This window comes from Phaethon aethereus (genome assembly GCF_964289735.1).
Source record: "Phaethon aethereus genome assembly, chromosome: 4".
Classification (NCBI taxonomy): domain Eukaryota; kingdom Metazoa; phylum Chordata; class Aves; order Phaethontiformes; family Phaethontidae; genus Phaethon; species Phaethon aethereus.
In genome coordinates, this window is record NC_138578.1 from 26,209,506 (window position 1) to 26,226,225 (window position 16,720).

Below are 16,720 nucleotides of genomic sequence, written 5' to 3' on the forward strand. Positions count from 1 at the left end.
GGACTGTAAAACTCCCTTGCCGTAGCTGCGAGCAGGGAAAAATGGGAAGGGGAGAGGGACAGCTTAATTTGTCTCTGTAGGGGAGGGGAAGACAGAACACAGGAGGTCCTTTGGATAACGGGATCTGAGCAGCTGGGGGGAGATCCCACGCTGAAGCATATTTAACTTCACTGTTAATGGGTTAAGAAGAGCGAGATTATTTTTAACACACTACTTGTGAAAAACATTTTTCCCGTTCCTTGAAGTAGGACTTTGGCAAAAGGTGTGGCACAGATGCCTGTAATAGTAAACGCTGTTACTGGGAAAGATGGCACTACATTGCATCCATAAGAATGTAAAGTTGCCTTTTGTAAAAGACTATTTTAGGCACTTAAAAACTTTCCATACTTTTCTTCATACTAAAAACATCCATGAAGGATGTCTATCTTTACTTGATGATTTATTTATCTTTTGGTTGAAGGTTCAGCAGAAATGGCTCAGCCAGTGTTTCTAGGGATAATGAAATGAATCTGTCATTTGGCTCATTTTCTAAGGGGAGAAAAACACCTCCATCTTGCTGCAAAGCGCTTAGGAGCAGGGATGTGAATTTGCTGACAGGGTCACTCTGATGTCAGGAACATGCCCTTTTGCTTTCCTAAATAATATCAGCCAAATTTGTGAAATTCTAGTTTGTATGTACTCTGGAGGGACTTGTTAGCGCTGGGCAGCTAAATTCTCTGAAGCTTACAAGTGCTGTAGCCCCTGCCAGCTCTCATCAGACCACGGCTGCTGTAGGAAACACGCACTGATGTGTTACAAAGCCAAAACGCTGCAGTATGTCCCAGCCAGTTCCCCGCGACGCTGGCGAGGTGGGGGCTGCTGCTTGCTTCACTTTCTGGAACCACCCAGTCATCTGTCAAGCAGACCCGCAGGCTGCACTTTTGAACCCCAGCTTTCCAGCCCAGGCTCTGCGGGACTGGGCAGGCTTGTCCTCGACCAGCTTGGAAGATCATAAGGACAGTTTGTGGCCAAGTGGTGGCTGGAATCGCCACTTTTTGTAAAGCAGAACTTGCCAAAAGAATTAAGTCATCCAGGCCAGACTGAAATTTAGGGAGGGCTGAGTGCTTTCTCCATAGAGATGATGGAGAGCAAAACGTTGCTGGAGACAGAAGGGCATGCCCAGCTGCAGACCACGAGAGACAGCACAGACAAGGGCAACTACGGCATTAGGAAGAGCCGCAGGGGTTATATCCCCCCGCCCCGAGTTTGTAAGCAGAGGGCAGCGGGGATGGACGAGGGAGGTGACAAGAGCGGTTGTGGTTAGAGGAGCTCTTCATCGGCGAAGAACGCGCCGGGGAAAGCAGCTCAGCCCGGCGGCTGAGCCCTGCTGCCTGCATCCCCTCTGCCACGGCTGTGCAAAGCCAAGCGGCTGCTGCTTCCACCCAGGAAGGGCTCAGGGCTGGGGCGGCAGCATGTGGCTGGCAAGGAAGCAGGGCTGTCACCGTCAGCCAGATGGAGTGACGTGCCTCTGGCCCCAGGATTTTGCACACAGGAACCCAGTTCTGGCCCATCCCATTTTCTCTCCCCTCCATCTGGCAAAGCGGGCTGCCCCTGCCTTTGTCTTCTTATCCCGGGAGGGGAACACGGTGGTTTGCTACACAGCTGAGAAGCCTCAAGCCGAACCTTTCCTCAGGCGTGGGGCCAGGATGCCAAAGAGCGGTACTGGTGTGCAGCCTTCAGCTCCCGGGACGGTGCCGACACGCTAGCGACTGGCAGCACCTCAGACTTCCACGGCCCACGTACCTGTCCCGGTGATGTCCCCAGCCCACGTCGGGTCAGGACCTTGCCCTGCAAAACTGCCCACGCCTGGCACGGAGCTGCAATAGGCCCCAGGATGGAGAGCTGAGGGCACGCAGTGGCTCTGCCATGAGCCAACGCTGGCAGTTAGTAGCTTGTATCTATACGTGGGCAGTGTTATACCTATGCCTGGAGATTATGACATGTTGTTACAACAGCTAGAGAAGGGCGATGTGGGGAGCTGGAGTTTGAGGAGACTTGTAATCAGTGTCACCCGGATCCTCATGCGACAGAGCAGGAGGCTATCAGAAGTGCTGCCTCTAAGGGAACACTGAACAACACAGTTTTCTGCAAAATCCCTTCTTCAAACCCTATTTAGTCCAATGGAAATAACTGCTAGACTTCTCACAGGCAAATAATGCCAGTGGGATTTGTACCGTGTAACGGTGAGTACCTGAAGAAAAAGAGTGTCACCTCTGAGGCATCCTAGTTTTGTGGAGACTTCTTGACTGTGCTCACTGTGCTCATTTCACCATGTTAAAAACAAAGACAATACTCTTCCTTTTTTTTCTTCCCCAGGAAAATTTCATTTGCCTTCTACCCTCAGGAAAACAGAGACAGGAACAAAAGAAAAAAAGGAAAAAATAAAGCAAACAGAATTAGATTGTTTTTTTCCCTTAAAAACTTTGAACATTTTAAAAACCAAACATTTTTCACAGAAAAACTCACATCTGTTATTTATAAAATTCCATTTTTATGTGATTTTTTTTTAATTGGCTCCCATTCAGATACCAACAAAACAAATCAGACACAAGTATTACATGTTGTACCAGTAAGTGCTAGAGTCCCTGAAAGAATATAACAGCGATTATTTTTTTTCTAAAGATTTGGCAAGGGAGGTGTATTTGGAGGAGGGATAGAAGGAGGAGAGGTAGCTTGAGAGCGAAGAGAAGGGTGATTAATAGAGTACAACCCTTTTTATCTTTGTCTCCAGACACCAGAATTATTCAGGTGAGTAAGGAAAATGGCAAGTAAGCATTACATCCTTGATGAGACCTCAGTCAAATGAAACAGACTTTGAGATAAATCCATTTTCTTCTTCAGATGAATATATTCAAAAAGGCACAAGCTTGTCGGCTTGGGCACGAGACTTATTTTTAAACATTTATCTAGTCAGCATGCCAAGCTCCTAGATATGCTCACAGGCAAAATTCTTAAGCCCAGTGCTTTATAACTGCAGAATGGTGCTGTTGTCTTTCTTGGGAAACACATTATTTCGGCCGGGTCTGCAGACAGAAGCTGTGTCGCTTCGACCACTCGGGCATAAGAACACTGGCACAACCTTTCCCCTCTCCCCCACGTCGTGACTGCCATTATACCAATATAAAGACCCCATACCGATATTATTATTCCTTGCCAGGAGAAGGAATGAATTGCAAGCACCTTCCTGCCACTGTAAGTGAATTGATACCAGGAGCTGTAGATGCAGTTGAAAGACCCCCCCTTGTGCTTCCCCCCCAGGTCTCCCACACAACCGACACAGTTACACTTGTACAAAATCTTGCTACAGAGCAGGCTTTCATGGACCAGGAGTCTTTACCCTTCTTTAATCCACTTAGATTAACGGCAGCGCACTGCTAATTCAGATGGCAAAGGGCAAGGGGCTTTTTGCAAAGCACAACTTCTTCTTGTAAGCAAAAATAGATGAACCCACTTTCCTGCAAAGAATTGATTCCTGGATGCCTTTGTGGGTTTTGTTCAGCGCTCTGGTCGTGTGAGTTAGGCGTAGTTTGGTGAATGCGAAAGCTTAACCCCTCTTCCTCCAACCGTATGTGGGCAAGGAAGGAATTTGTGTTTAAGTTTAGGATTGTAAAAAATACAACAGCTGTATATATATTTTTTTACACATAACATTTTTGTTTTTACATATAATACCAAGTATTTCAAAATAACAGAAATACAGAGCCTTCTGAAGTTTTCCTAAAACGTCTGTCATGCTAAGAATCTCAATCTCCATTAAACTGGCAACACATTTTAATAGGAAACAAATAAAAAAATTGTTATATTGAGCTAACTTTGTCCTGCTAACACCACTGCTAGTCCAAAGGAGCATTGGTCCATAAAGAAGTTTCTGTTGAGATGGACAAATAAATATTATGGATTTATTCAATATTAAAGGTTTATGTGCACATTATGTACATAACTTGCTTAGATTAGTTTTTAGACCACTCAGGAATTTCACTAATAGAAATCAAGCAATTCAGAATCCAGACTACTGCTGCTGCCTCAGTTGAGCTAAGCTGCTAAAGAAATTTTTAGATACGGCATGGATTCCTATGTACTACCTACTATTTGGTTACGTCAGTACTATTTGACCTAATGTGATAAAGATAGATGCTGCAATAATTCTAAGAGAACAGAAATATATATATACATGCATATACACAGTGGCAGGTGTCACCAGAAACGATCACAGGCTGGAGGGAGGCACATGAAGGTGATTTGTACCCATGTTCGTTTAATTTTTTAAAATCTCCTTCAGTGTTCAGAATTTTCTTTCTGTAAATTTTCTCAAAGCAGTGGGAGATCCCTCAGCAATTAAATGGAGATGCAAATATTTTAAAATTTCTAACACTGGTCATGAGTATATGAACTAGTTGACATTATATGAACATTATTGACATAGTTGAAGTTAGGCTTCTTCTTCAGTACTTTGCTGAAAGAACCAAGCAGAGTTTTCCCCGCTCACTCAGCAAAGGAGTTACATCGGTGTTAACAAAAAGACTTTCTGTATGAACTGGTTATTAGTCACATTCTGTCAGTCTGTCAGATTTCGCTTCCTCCTCGCCTGAGCCACATCTACTAAATCTCCGTTCGCCCGCAGAGCGAGGCAAGTAAAGTAAACCGGGACCTGATATTTTGTGTGTAAAGCATTACCAGAAAATCTCAGTCTGGAACAAAAAATAAAAAACCTTGTGGATTAGTAGAGATTAAAACTACAAAAAGTTATTTTCTCCCTCTATTCAATCACATTTGAGGGTAGCCTTAAATCTGCACTCACTTGCACTTGCCGTTCTTTTAAAATCTTCCAGTGAAAATTGAGATTTGATTTTCTTGACAACAAAATGTCAGCAGCAGTATAAGGGAGACAGTTCTCTATCCAGGCCGTGATAGGGATGAAGACTGCATGGCCTTTCTTCTCCTCTTCCCTTCCTCAGGCTCTGTTTCAGTTTCTTACCCTGTGATAAATGGCACTTAGGTCCAGGCGGATCCTGCTGTATCGCAAGCACGGCTTTCCTTAAGCATAACACCGTGCTCTCTGTACCAGCGCGCGGCCGAGCCTGGGCTGCATACCTCCATCCAGCCTCCTGAAACGCAGCGAGGCTACGGGCGTAAGCTGTCCGCTGTGTACGCCGGGGCCAGCAAGTAAAAACTGATCTTTGATTGTATCAAGCATAGAGCCACCACGGTCACCAAACATTACTGTGATGCTGATAATTTCTGCTAATAACCGTAACTTCGGTCTGATGTATATAGAGGGGGGTAGCGATGTCATCTTGCTTACTAACATGTAGACCTTTTCAGCTCCTGTTCTGCAAATTATATCACACAGTTGGTGCTCCATAGAGAGAAGGCTCCTCTTTAGCGGACCAGATGGCAGGTTTAGGGCTTTTAAAGGCTGTATCCAAAACCCACCAGAGCAAACAAGACTCGGTCATTTTGCATCCAGTGACTCTTTGCTGAGCGGGTGAAACAAAGAGCTAGCTTCTGTGCTCACATAGATGCACAAAGCTGATCATTTCGGCTTTGTGAGAAGGGGTTAATCCCTGGTGGCTGTGTCACCACAGGGGTGCCCCGTATTACCGCACCTCGTGGAGGTTGCTCTGGTTTCCCCCCTAGCTCACAGACCCGCTTTCCTCCCTCCAGACGGGGCAGGGGGCAAAGCAGAGTGATTGCATTCCCGCATTTCATCCCAACACAGAGTCAAGAGGTAGCTGAGGCAGACAGCAGGACCCAGGAGCTAAGTGGTACTCGGGGTCAGGCTGCATAAACACAGTCAGTATTAAATCTGTATTATTTGCTTTCCCTGCAGTGCCTCGGGTCTCTGAGAACGTTACTGTGCCAGGCACTGTACCAGTCCAGAACAAACTTACCCCGATATAGACTTTGAATAAGGACAGTATTGAACCATGACAGATTTAGAACACAGCCTTTAAAGATATCATTAAAAATATTTTAAACCGCCCTTTTTTTTTTTTGAGCAATACTACCCCTTCCCCCCTTTACAGCGGAGACCTTGTTGGGCACTAAATAAATGTTTACAGAAAGGTGTTTATGAGTCAACATTAAATAATGATTCAAGATGGAAATGTTGACAGAGCCTGAGTGCTAGCAATACTTCTACGAATCTTGATGTGCCTGGGAATTTATTTCCTTTTACAGCCTATGATAAAAAAGAGAATAGCTCTATCCATGTTTTAAAATAAAAGCAAAACTTCACATCAAGGGCCAACCAAAATGATCTGTAATCCCTGAAAATAGAATCTCTACTGGAAACAGGGACAAAACCTCTACTGTAGATGTTTCAGCAGGAAAAACAACATGAAAAATCATCTCCATATGTTGCATAGATTCCTTTTTCTGTTTACAACTCATTGTTTCAGAAGATAGGATTTTTAACTAGCTCTGTCTTTTCATTCTTTTCTATTCCCCTTGTTTGTCTTTTTATCTTAAAATGTGTATTTGCTTCAGAAAAGTCTTCTTAATTTTGACCCACTCGTGGCATGGCTAAATGCTGAACTAATATTGACTAATATTTCAAAATAAATTGCTCCCTCTAGTGAGATCGCAGCAGTACTGATCGCTAGCAGATGTGACTGAAAACTGCTTGGGTGTGTTTTTCTGTACCACTCGATTAAGAGGTTGGCTCATTGTGGATTTGATTCTGTGCTCCTTACTCAGGCGAAACTCCAGATGATCTCAAGAGGGGACTCGCCTGAGCAATGAGTGCATGATATGGCCTTTTGCATTTAAGATAATATTATTTACAAAGGCTTATGCCTCTTGCACCATTAAAACCCTCCCTTAAATAATGCGCCAGTTAACTAGCAGACCTTTGGAGAAGCACGCTAGCTCGCAGCATGCTAAAGCCTTTGCTATGAATAGGTTTCATACAAACAATACTGTTATCACCATCTCCTTTCAGTTCCAAGTTGTTTGGGAAAAAAAAAAATCCAGTTAAAGGTAGATCTCACTCCAAACACGAGCCGGATGCTTCAGGATGCTCCCCTACATCCAGCAGCTTTTAAAGTAAAAAAATGTTAATATGGTATGTTTTGTGGCATCTTCAAAAGGCTTCTGAGCAAAAAGACCTTAAGAAGGAACAGCAGTAGCATTCTTTTCAGATTCTTTTCACCTTCCACCATGTCGGTATGGTAGTATCAGAAGTAAAGCATTTCATAAAGAAATGGGTGCCCTTTCTCGTTTTGGTTAACGGGCCTGCTCTGGGAACTCTTGGGAGTAACTCCCGGAGAGGCAAGGCAAACTCCCGTCGTCAAAGTGGGAAATCAGTAACTGGTGTCGTCTTATCGGCCACCCTGCTCCCTGCTCCCTGCCGTCTGCCGGGCCGGGCGGCGGCGGCTGCTGGAGGAGGGCTTCAGCCCCTGCTGCCGGCGGGGCCGGCAGGGGACCTGCCGCCTGTCCCCACCAGTGGCAGCGGGTTTGGGGGGCTCTCGGCAGAGGTTACCCACCCACATGGCCGACCCGACGCTGACAGCAGCAGCGCTGCGAAGCCGCTGGCCGCCGCAGGGTGATTTCATTAGCGGCGCAGCCTGATTTCATTAGCGGGGTGATTGGATTAGCGTCCGATGAGTGGCTGTAACGAGAGCGGCCCCCCGCCACCCGCCCCTGCCCTCCCTCGCACGCCAGCGGTGTGGGGGACTCGACCTGCCGATGGTTTGGGTGTTGCCCAACCTCATGCAGAGGGGACGGGGCACTGCAGACCACACAGCATGGCGGCACGGGCTTTCTTTCTCCCCCCTGCAGCTCTGCCTCCTATGTGGAGAAGACACAAATGCTTGGCAGGCTCCTGGCCCCCCAAGAGAGGTCTCCCTCATGATGGTGGCCACGGGACGGCCAGGGCTATGTTGTGCCGGGAGGGACAATGCCCTCCCTTGGGCTGAGCTCATCCCCAAGCACTGCCACCATCCCCCACCGTGGTGAGGAGGCAGAGTGGGCCGTGGGCGACCCTGCTGGGGAGAGCCCACGAGGCAGCCATGTGTTTGGGGGTTGTGAAGGGACCTCACTGCCCCACGGCCGGTGTGAGGTGAAGCCAAAGCCGCCCCAGGCGCTTGTGGGGGTGCAGCTGCAGGAGGCTGCCATGCCGTGGGGGCCCAGCTCAGCTGTCACCCAGAGACCAGTGTCAGGGCCGAGCCCCTGCCCGTGCTCTCAGGGAGAGGTTTTTTACTTTAAAAGAGAAAAACAGCGGCTCGACTGGCATGAGATGAGTATTGAGATGAGTATCTAGAAGAGACTTGGCCCCCTCAGACTGCATGAGAGCAAGGCCAGCCCAGCAGAGGAGGTAGATGTGAGGGAAGGCAGGAGACATGCCCGAATACAGGGACCTCGTGTTCCAAACCCTCGTTTCTCCCAGGACGGACCCTTCCCCACCACTGGGCACAAGGCTTTGTTTACCATAGCCTGTGACAAGTCAGCGGCGCAAGGGAGGCCCGTCCCTCTGGTAGCTTCTCCTCCCAGCCTGCCTGCCTGGCTGAGGGAGAGGGGCTGTGCCGCCTGTGCCAGACGCTGCCCTTCCTGTGCTGAGGGGACAGATGCCTGAGGCCTGGCTGCTGTTCTGCCTGGGATGCCATTTCTTGGCCCTGCTCTTGCTCTCCGGTCTCCCTTTTCAATGCCGTGAAAGTGTCACTGAATCACTGAGGCTACAGACAGAGTCATGGCCATGAGTCTGAGTCCATTTTCTGTAAGCAAAGCTTGACTGGCCTGAGCAGTTCTCCAGAGGTCTGAGCAGACCCATGTCTGCAGGAGAGCAGCCACTACAAGCAGCAGTCGATGATTCGTTCTTCTGTAAATGAAGTAATGACTTAAAGGCACGTGCTAAGCTTTCTTAAACAAAGATTTCCTAACTTCTTTTCAGCGAGGCATAAAAGAACATATGACTCCCAAAAGCAATGGATTAAAAAAAAACCCCACACACGCCTATTTTGGAAATGTTGAGGTCTTTGTTGGGGGCTACTGGCAGACCTGAGGGGGAATCTGCCTCTGGGGTGAAGCGGCTCTGAAGCACTGGCCCTGCCATTCCCTGACACACCTCTGGCAGTGAGAGCTTGTTCCTTACTGCAGTGTGGGTCCTGCCATGGCCCCTCAGCATTTTGCTGAGCACAGCGTGTTACCTGGCATGATCACAGGCAGACGACTCTTTCCACAACTCCTCGAAGCACAAGCATGTGTGTGTTCATAAAGAAAGTCACAGTTGCAAGGAGAAGTAATATCTTTTTAATGCCTCAGTTGCTATAGGTGAAAAAAGCTAAGAAATACCTGGCTCAGGATGGTGTAAGGGAGTTTATGGGCATTTATGATTGCTGCAAATTACACATGCCTGATTTTGCTAGGAATTTTTTTTTAACTTGCAAACAACTGCTGGAGGTAAAATAGTCAGAGTCCAGTGTGCCTGCTGCATACAGGCATGTATGCAAGCTCATTGTGACTGTCTCGAGCTCTGAGTGTTCGGCTTCTTTGTCCTTCGTAGCAGTGCCGCACTGCTTTTTGAAACGTAACTTGCATTTTCAGCAATTTCTGATGATTCAACTGGTTAAATGTAGTCTTCAAAAGTGACACAGAAACTTATTTTATGCGTTATGTTTGGTTTTTTTTCATGCCTACAAATTTTAGCCTTAACGATTGCCATTTATTCTAAGTTGTCTTATGCAATGCTACTTAGAAGCACCTGTGTGCTTAATGACTGGTGCTGTTCGTAAGATGTCTAAGGCAACTTTGTTTTTTTTTAAGATGCATTTTTTAAGATGTATTACAAATTGTTAATGAAGTGTTTCCATAAACATGCACGCTGTGTTAAAGCCGGTATAATTAAGTGTAATGGCCACCAACTGTCACTAGAGGCTGCTCTTAATTCACTGTGGAGAAATAAAAATAGGGAAAAACTTCACTGCACGTCTTCCATCTCCCATAAAGGAGATTTTTTTTCTTTCTTTTTACGAGAGGAGAAAAAGTTCATCACCATGATGCATCTGCATGGTTATCCTATTTATTTCCATTGCTAAACTATTCGTTTACCCATAGAGTCATTCCAGCTATTACAGCCCTGTGAGATTAAGCAAAACAGGGACAAACCACATTTCCCAGACCACCAATATTCATTTTTTAATAGTGCACACAGAAAATAGATTAACATTTTTGAGTTGCATTTTAAGACTTATTTGAGCAATAGCTTCTAATTATAGTTGGAAATTTATGTTTTACTTTAACATATGTTTTTGGAGGAACACATTTCCTATAGTAAAAACTTAATGATACTTCACTAACATGTTTTCTGATGCTTGCTGTTTTCTGTCCTTAATCTTCCCCATCTGATTTGTCTTTGTTAGGTTGCATTCATCTCCTATGTAAGGAGTCCTAGCTAAAATAATAAAAATCCCTTCAATACTTTGCAAAGAACTCTTAAATATTTTGCACAGAACTGCTAACGTCTAAACCAGGTATGTTTAAATAAACAAAACGCGGGCTGTTTGTGTCACTAGGACATGCGTGTCGACCTGCTTTGGCAACTTAACTGCCTCTCTGTTTCCCTGTTCTGCACATTGTTTCCATGTTCATTTGGACAGCCCAAAGGTACACCAAAAATTTCTTTTTCCTGAGTAAACCACCAATCCATTAGATCAGAATGATCAGTTTACTTTGGCCAAATGAGGTGTTCTCCAGTCTTTCAAAATGCAAAGATGGACAAACATTTCTTGCCCTGCTCTCTTCTCTTCTAGCCATGCATCTGCAGACATAGGTAGGGGATGTGGGGAGTGGTCTGGCTGGGGTGCAGAGCAGAGCAGAAGGTGCCATATCGGCCTGTTAGTTGATTCATGCCAAGTCCTTCGTCCCAGCCTTGGCTTCTCTGACTGGGCCACTCTAGTGCCAGCTAAGACATGCTGTTTGACGCCGTACCTGATTTCCCCCTCCTGCAATCCGATCTTAGCCGTAGCTGACCTTCCCCTCGGTTGTGTTGTTGCAAGGCTAATTACACATTGTTGGCTCTGCTGGCTGTTCCGTTTTTATAATACATGGTGACTGACTCAATGTTCATTAAAACCAGTCCCTGCTTGCATCAGCCTTTCTCAAATTGCGCAATTGTGTGCTTCTGTTTTGTGGCTAGGGCCATACCTGAGGGTGTAGTTTGCTCCGGTTCACCACCTAGCTTGTGCTGATTCACTTTTGTGCCTGGAGCTTGTCTTTCCTCTGTTGCAGTTTGGCTGGGGAGCTTAGGGGCTCATATGTGAAGCCAACAGTCGTGTTATTTCGGGGCATTCGCTGGGGGAGCACATTTTTGTTTGTTTGTTTTTCTCCTGAACTAGGGAAGAGGAGAGTGAGTCTGTGCAGCTTGAATGAAGCTTTGTTTTCTGCTGAGGAAATGAAAAGCTGGAATCTTGTCTTGCCTGACACAGAAATGTTCCTTTTCACAGCACTGAGCCTTTTGGTTTTGAATCCTTGAGGTGGTAAAGTAAAGAAGGGCTGCATTTACGAGAGCACTGGAGGAGAGGAACGCCCCTTACATGCGGTGGTTGGAGACCTTGTGCGGGAGGTGGAAGACTTGGTGAATTATTGTTTCTGCTGGAGAGAATTTTAAACCACACGTCTGCCCTTTCAGGCTATTGCTCAAACCACTGTACTATGGAACAGTGCTCCTCTACATTTCTAATTACTTAGGGCCCATTAATGTAGATCTGAGCTTATTAGCAGCCTCTGTTGAAGACATCCATCTTTACTTAACGTAATAATAAAATATAAGGGTCTCGCAATCTTGTGTTCTCAGGTGCTCATGTGAAGCACTAAACTAGAAAGTACTGATTTGCTTTTGATCCTGATTGAGAATTTGGAAGACCAGGCCTAGTATAGTCATGTGGAAGAGTTCACGTACATTTCTGTGGAGGAGGCAGAACTGAGCCTTGATCTGCTTGCGTTTTGCAAGTGCTCCAGCCCAAGAAAAAGTGGGGGTGATGACTTTTCATCAGTGATTTTGTAACTTCAGGTCCGTAGTGTTTTCTCCAGCAGAAGCTGCTTAACACACCTGGGTGGGCCGTAATTCCAGTTTGCTGAAAGTGACTATTTGCTAAAATAAATGAGTCGAATCAGGTTTTGGCTGCCCACCAGACACCTGGAAAATCTGCTTCTTTAGACTGCCACAGCAACTCTTTTGGCTTACAAGAACTTGACCTATGGCTTAACACCTTTTTTGCCATAATGTTGTGCAACTTTTTCTCTGGCTAATAGCTACGTTAACTATCCTCCAGAAAGCATCCTGCAGTTGTTTGGTTTCAGGCTCCCTCTTTGCAAAAGGTGTAAAAAATATCCCTGAGTGGCAGAGCTGCTACAAGTATGAGCTCTGTAGCTCTGTGGTATGTGGTTCCTGGTTGGAGAGGCTTCTTCACCTACCTGTGGTATGTGAATGTATATGACAGCAGGGAATATGGAATGGGAACTCTGGGATGGCAGAACCTCATGATCTGTGCTTGGCCTTCCACTCCTTGGAAGAAACCATATCAGTGACCAGTCTCTTGTTCACTGCAAACAATTAAAAAAATTCAAAAGCAAAGGAAAGTATATTTAGAGGTCACCTGGCCATTTCAATCCATCTCCAAAGGAAAACTAACATTGATGGTTTAAGCTAGGGTGAAGGTTGTATGGTGGGTATCACATGTGTAACTGCAATATCTATTTCAAATTAACTTCTGATTCTTACTAAGAATAATGACCCTGTATCCCCGGCCTTCCTTCTGAAGAGTTAGGGTCCAGTTCTCTCTCATGCCTGGATCTCTTCTTTTCCCTGACTGCCTGGTTCTTGAGACCATCCATACACATTGTTTTAGCATCGTTAAACCACCAGCAAGCAGATGTCAGCTTGATAGCAGTCTCTGGACATCAATTTGTGGAGAGGGTTGATATGGAAAGGTTTTCTGTGGGTGAGGGATTACTGAAACAACCAGTGGGTGCTACTTAAGAACAGTGTCTCTCAGCTACAATGTCATGGTCATATTTTTCAGGATTTGCTCTTCCCCCGCAACTCTTTAGAATATATGCTGGAAAGCCAGAAACTCTCAGACTTCTCTGAACCAAATACATTTCAGATGCTTTTCTAAATAGATTCGTGTTTTTTCCTGAAGAGCATCTTGGAAAAGTTCAGATATCTGGGTGGCCGTATGAACCTCTGTAGTACCTGTGAGCTGAAGAACATTTCCTTAGTCTCATATAGCAATATCTTTCTGTACCAGTTTTCCACATACAGGCATACATACAGCTGCCATAGGTCAACTGGCTTCTGCCTAAACACTTGGGAAAGCAAACACAACCTTGTTTGACTGACTTTCGTAATTGGATACATGTAACACAAGATGAAGTTTTAATTTGGCAGTATGGTATTGCTGCTGCTAGCACCAGGATAAGGTGCTATCCTTCTGACCCTGTTTAGCTAGTCTCTCCTGTGCCCATCACAAGCTAGCTTCTTCCCTTTCACCTTGAGTCCCAAAAGCTGCTGGAAGATGCCGTCAACCAAAAGGATGGTAGCCAAGAAGTGGCACTGGTCATTCTGGGAAGACTGGAGGGATCCTTCCTAGTCATGTCATATTTCAACAGTGAGACATACCATACATATATGGTATTTTTTTATGTCTGCATACTTTGTAGTGATCTTAACTGCTGTTTTAGAAACTGACTCAGTTGGGGAGTTGTAGACACCTTGGTATTTGCTGTTGGTGGTATTCATTTTTTGTTCTGTGAAGTAGTACAATGTTTTCAGTTGTTTCTTTACCTGAATCATCAAGATAAAGCATTTTCATGTGCCTATCAGGCTTACAGCCTCCTGGGGGCCCACAGGCTTAGGCTCCATAGGACGCACAGCTGTGGCTGATAGGAGAAGGATTTGCAGAGCTAGTGTAAGGCAACACTGCAACAGTCACAAGTGGCCCCTCTTTAACTCCACCACATCACACTGATTACTCAAAGTGTTTCTCTACCTCACTGCGTGCAATAGCTTTTGCTGTGGTACAACAGGAACCGCAGAGCCTCAAAAAGCTGTGTGGATCTAAGGGGCCAGCCAGTTCTGCACTCCCTCACTTGGCTTTATCAGTGGAAATTCCTTCCTCGCTGATCGAATGACCGAGGGAAAATTATCTCTTTTTAAAACAGTTCACATTTCTTTGGATTCAGTTTCAAATTGGCATTCTTAAGCTTATCACAGACCATTTGCAAATGCACTAGTTTCTGACTGAAAGATTTAGCATGTACCAGATTTGTTATCCGTCTAGGACAAACAGTCTGAAAGAGGCACATGCCATACAGTACATTCTCCATGAGCCATTTAAAGGTAGCAGGAGCACTGCAATAATCCAGAGAACATTATTTAAAATTGACAGAACCTTTACCCTACCATAAAAGCAGCCTTCTTCTAGGGCTTTTGGATTTATTTCCATGTTCACCTACTCACTTAAGAGCAATATAGAAATCCAGCTAAACTTTCTGTAACATCAAAAGTATCCGAGCACTAGTCAAATGTCTCTCTGATCCAGTGTGGCTTGGGCACAAAAGCTGCACATGGTCCCGTCTTCCTGACCAGAGTGAGAATCAAATGACAGGCGGCAACTACTTGGTTCACTATTTAAATCCCCTTCTCTCCTTCATTCACTCAGGGTCATGAGCCCAATAGTTGTTCAGGCTTGCCCTTGGCTTCTTGCTCTCTCTGCCTCAGTGGTATTTTTCTGTTGCATCTCTCTGATTGACTTTTAAAATTTTTTTCTACTACGGCGATACACAATGCTACTAATATGTGCCTTGTCTTGAACAGTGGTATGTTTCTGTGGTTTGGAGGAAGGCTGCTTTTGCTATAGCTTTCCAGCACCACAGAAAATCATCATTACTTGTTATGTTTTCCTTGATGAAAGCCTACTACTGTAGCCAACAATGTTGGCCAGCCTGATCCCACTCGGTGATAGTAGGGGCTACATGTAACAAAGGATATAAATATCTTAAAGTAACTACTTTATCTTGTGTCATTCCTATAGTACTCATACTTCTCTTCCTACAATAAATTGTGGCAGAAGCCTATGAATAGTTAGAGAATCAGTTCTTTCTGCCAAATTTCATTAAATCTTCTCTGAAAGGGAAAACAACTGAGCTATGTGCTTGAACATCTTCATATCGGTTTTGCATTGCCAACTGCCATGGCCAGCTGGAGTTAAAAACTTTTAATTAAAACATACAGCACCAGCAGTGCACAGAAAATTGTCCTGAGCTGATCATACTATTGATACAACACGCTGATAGTGTTACAGTGTGGTGCTACCAAACCAGTTTGTGACCTTGAAACCAAGACGGTTGTTGTTTGGCTTCTGCTCCTTCAATTCACTCATCGAAACTGTAAAATTGTGAAAGCGAGTTGCCGTGTGTCCTGCTGAGCGGGCAGCTGTCCAAGGACAGCTTGCTCCCCGTGTGCTGAGCTGCTGGTGGTTTGGGTGTGGGCAGCTGCTTCACTTTCACTGTCCTCTGTGTGTGAATGTGAGCAAGAAGAAAATGGGAAGAGATTGTTTGGCCCTTTGTCACCTCTCTACCTTAAAGAACAGCTGGTATCTGTAGCAAGTTGTAACCACCGTTAGTCAAAATCCCGGTTTGTTTGCAGAAGGCAAATGACTGACATTTTCCTTTGACAGGACAACTGACTTGGTCACCAGATTTGTCTGGGCTTGTTGCAGCTATTTGGGTATCCAGGGAGAGGCCCAAAACAGTACCAGCCCTGAATCTCCTGGGGGAATAGGGTGAAGTGTTTCTATCGGGGACTATATAAGCTTCTCTGGAGCCCTCTGTGCCGTACCAAGGCCCAGAGGCAGGCAGAGCCTGTACCCCAGGATTTCTGTACATTAGAGCCATCTCCTCAGCATCTCTAGCTTTCCCTTTGAATAGCATTGCAGGATGAGGGGAAGAGAAGTGCTTTTCCATGCTTCTGTCCTCCCACCCTGCTTCAGAGTTTCCCGACAGCTGTGCCTCATGTCTCCCAGGGCTACCTACTGTTAAATGCTCCTTGGTCCTTGTCCCAGGGTGTCTGGGCAGGGACTGGCTCTAGGTGGTTCCCTTCTGCTGTGCCTTTCCACTCAGAATACTGGGAAGAAGTCAAGGAGGATGGGACTGATGCTCATGTTTGCTGCCTGATGGTGTCAGCATACAGCAAACGGAAACCTGGGGACTCCAAGGCACCCCAGCTCCCAGCCTGGGAGAGGCAGGCAGAGTGGCCCCGCTGCCTTCTCCGGCATCATAGTGGCAGAGGGACGTGGGGCTGAGAGTCGTTTCTTTGCTGCCTGTGCTTCTGCAGTAGACTAATTGCAGCAGCGGGACTCATCTGCCTCCTCTGCCTGAATTTGCCCTTTTTTTTGTATTTTCTCAGAGGAGATAATAGGTTTTTCCTCCTCAAAAGTCACTGAAGCTCTATGTATGGCATAGCTGGGCTATGTAACAGCTAGTTTTCTATAAGCCAGACAGTTTTACCACTTTATTAGAAAGAGACTGAGATTTCCAGATAGATTTTTTATTTTATTTTATTTTCTAAGAAAAAAGACAGTATCACATGTCTTGTTTGCGGTAATGGCTGCTACAAGTTCTTCTTCTGAGAAGATTTAGAAATAAGAAAAAAATAACCAAGACAATCCCTACCCCAAGCTAC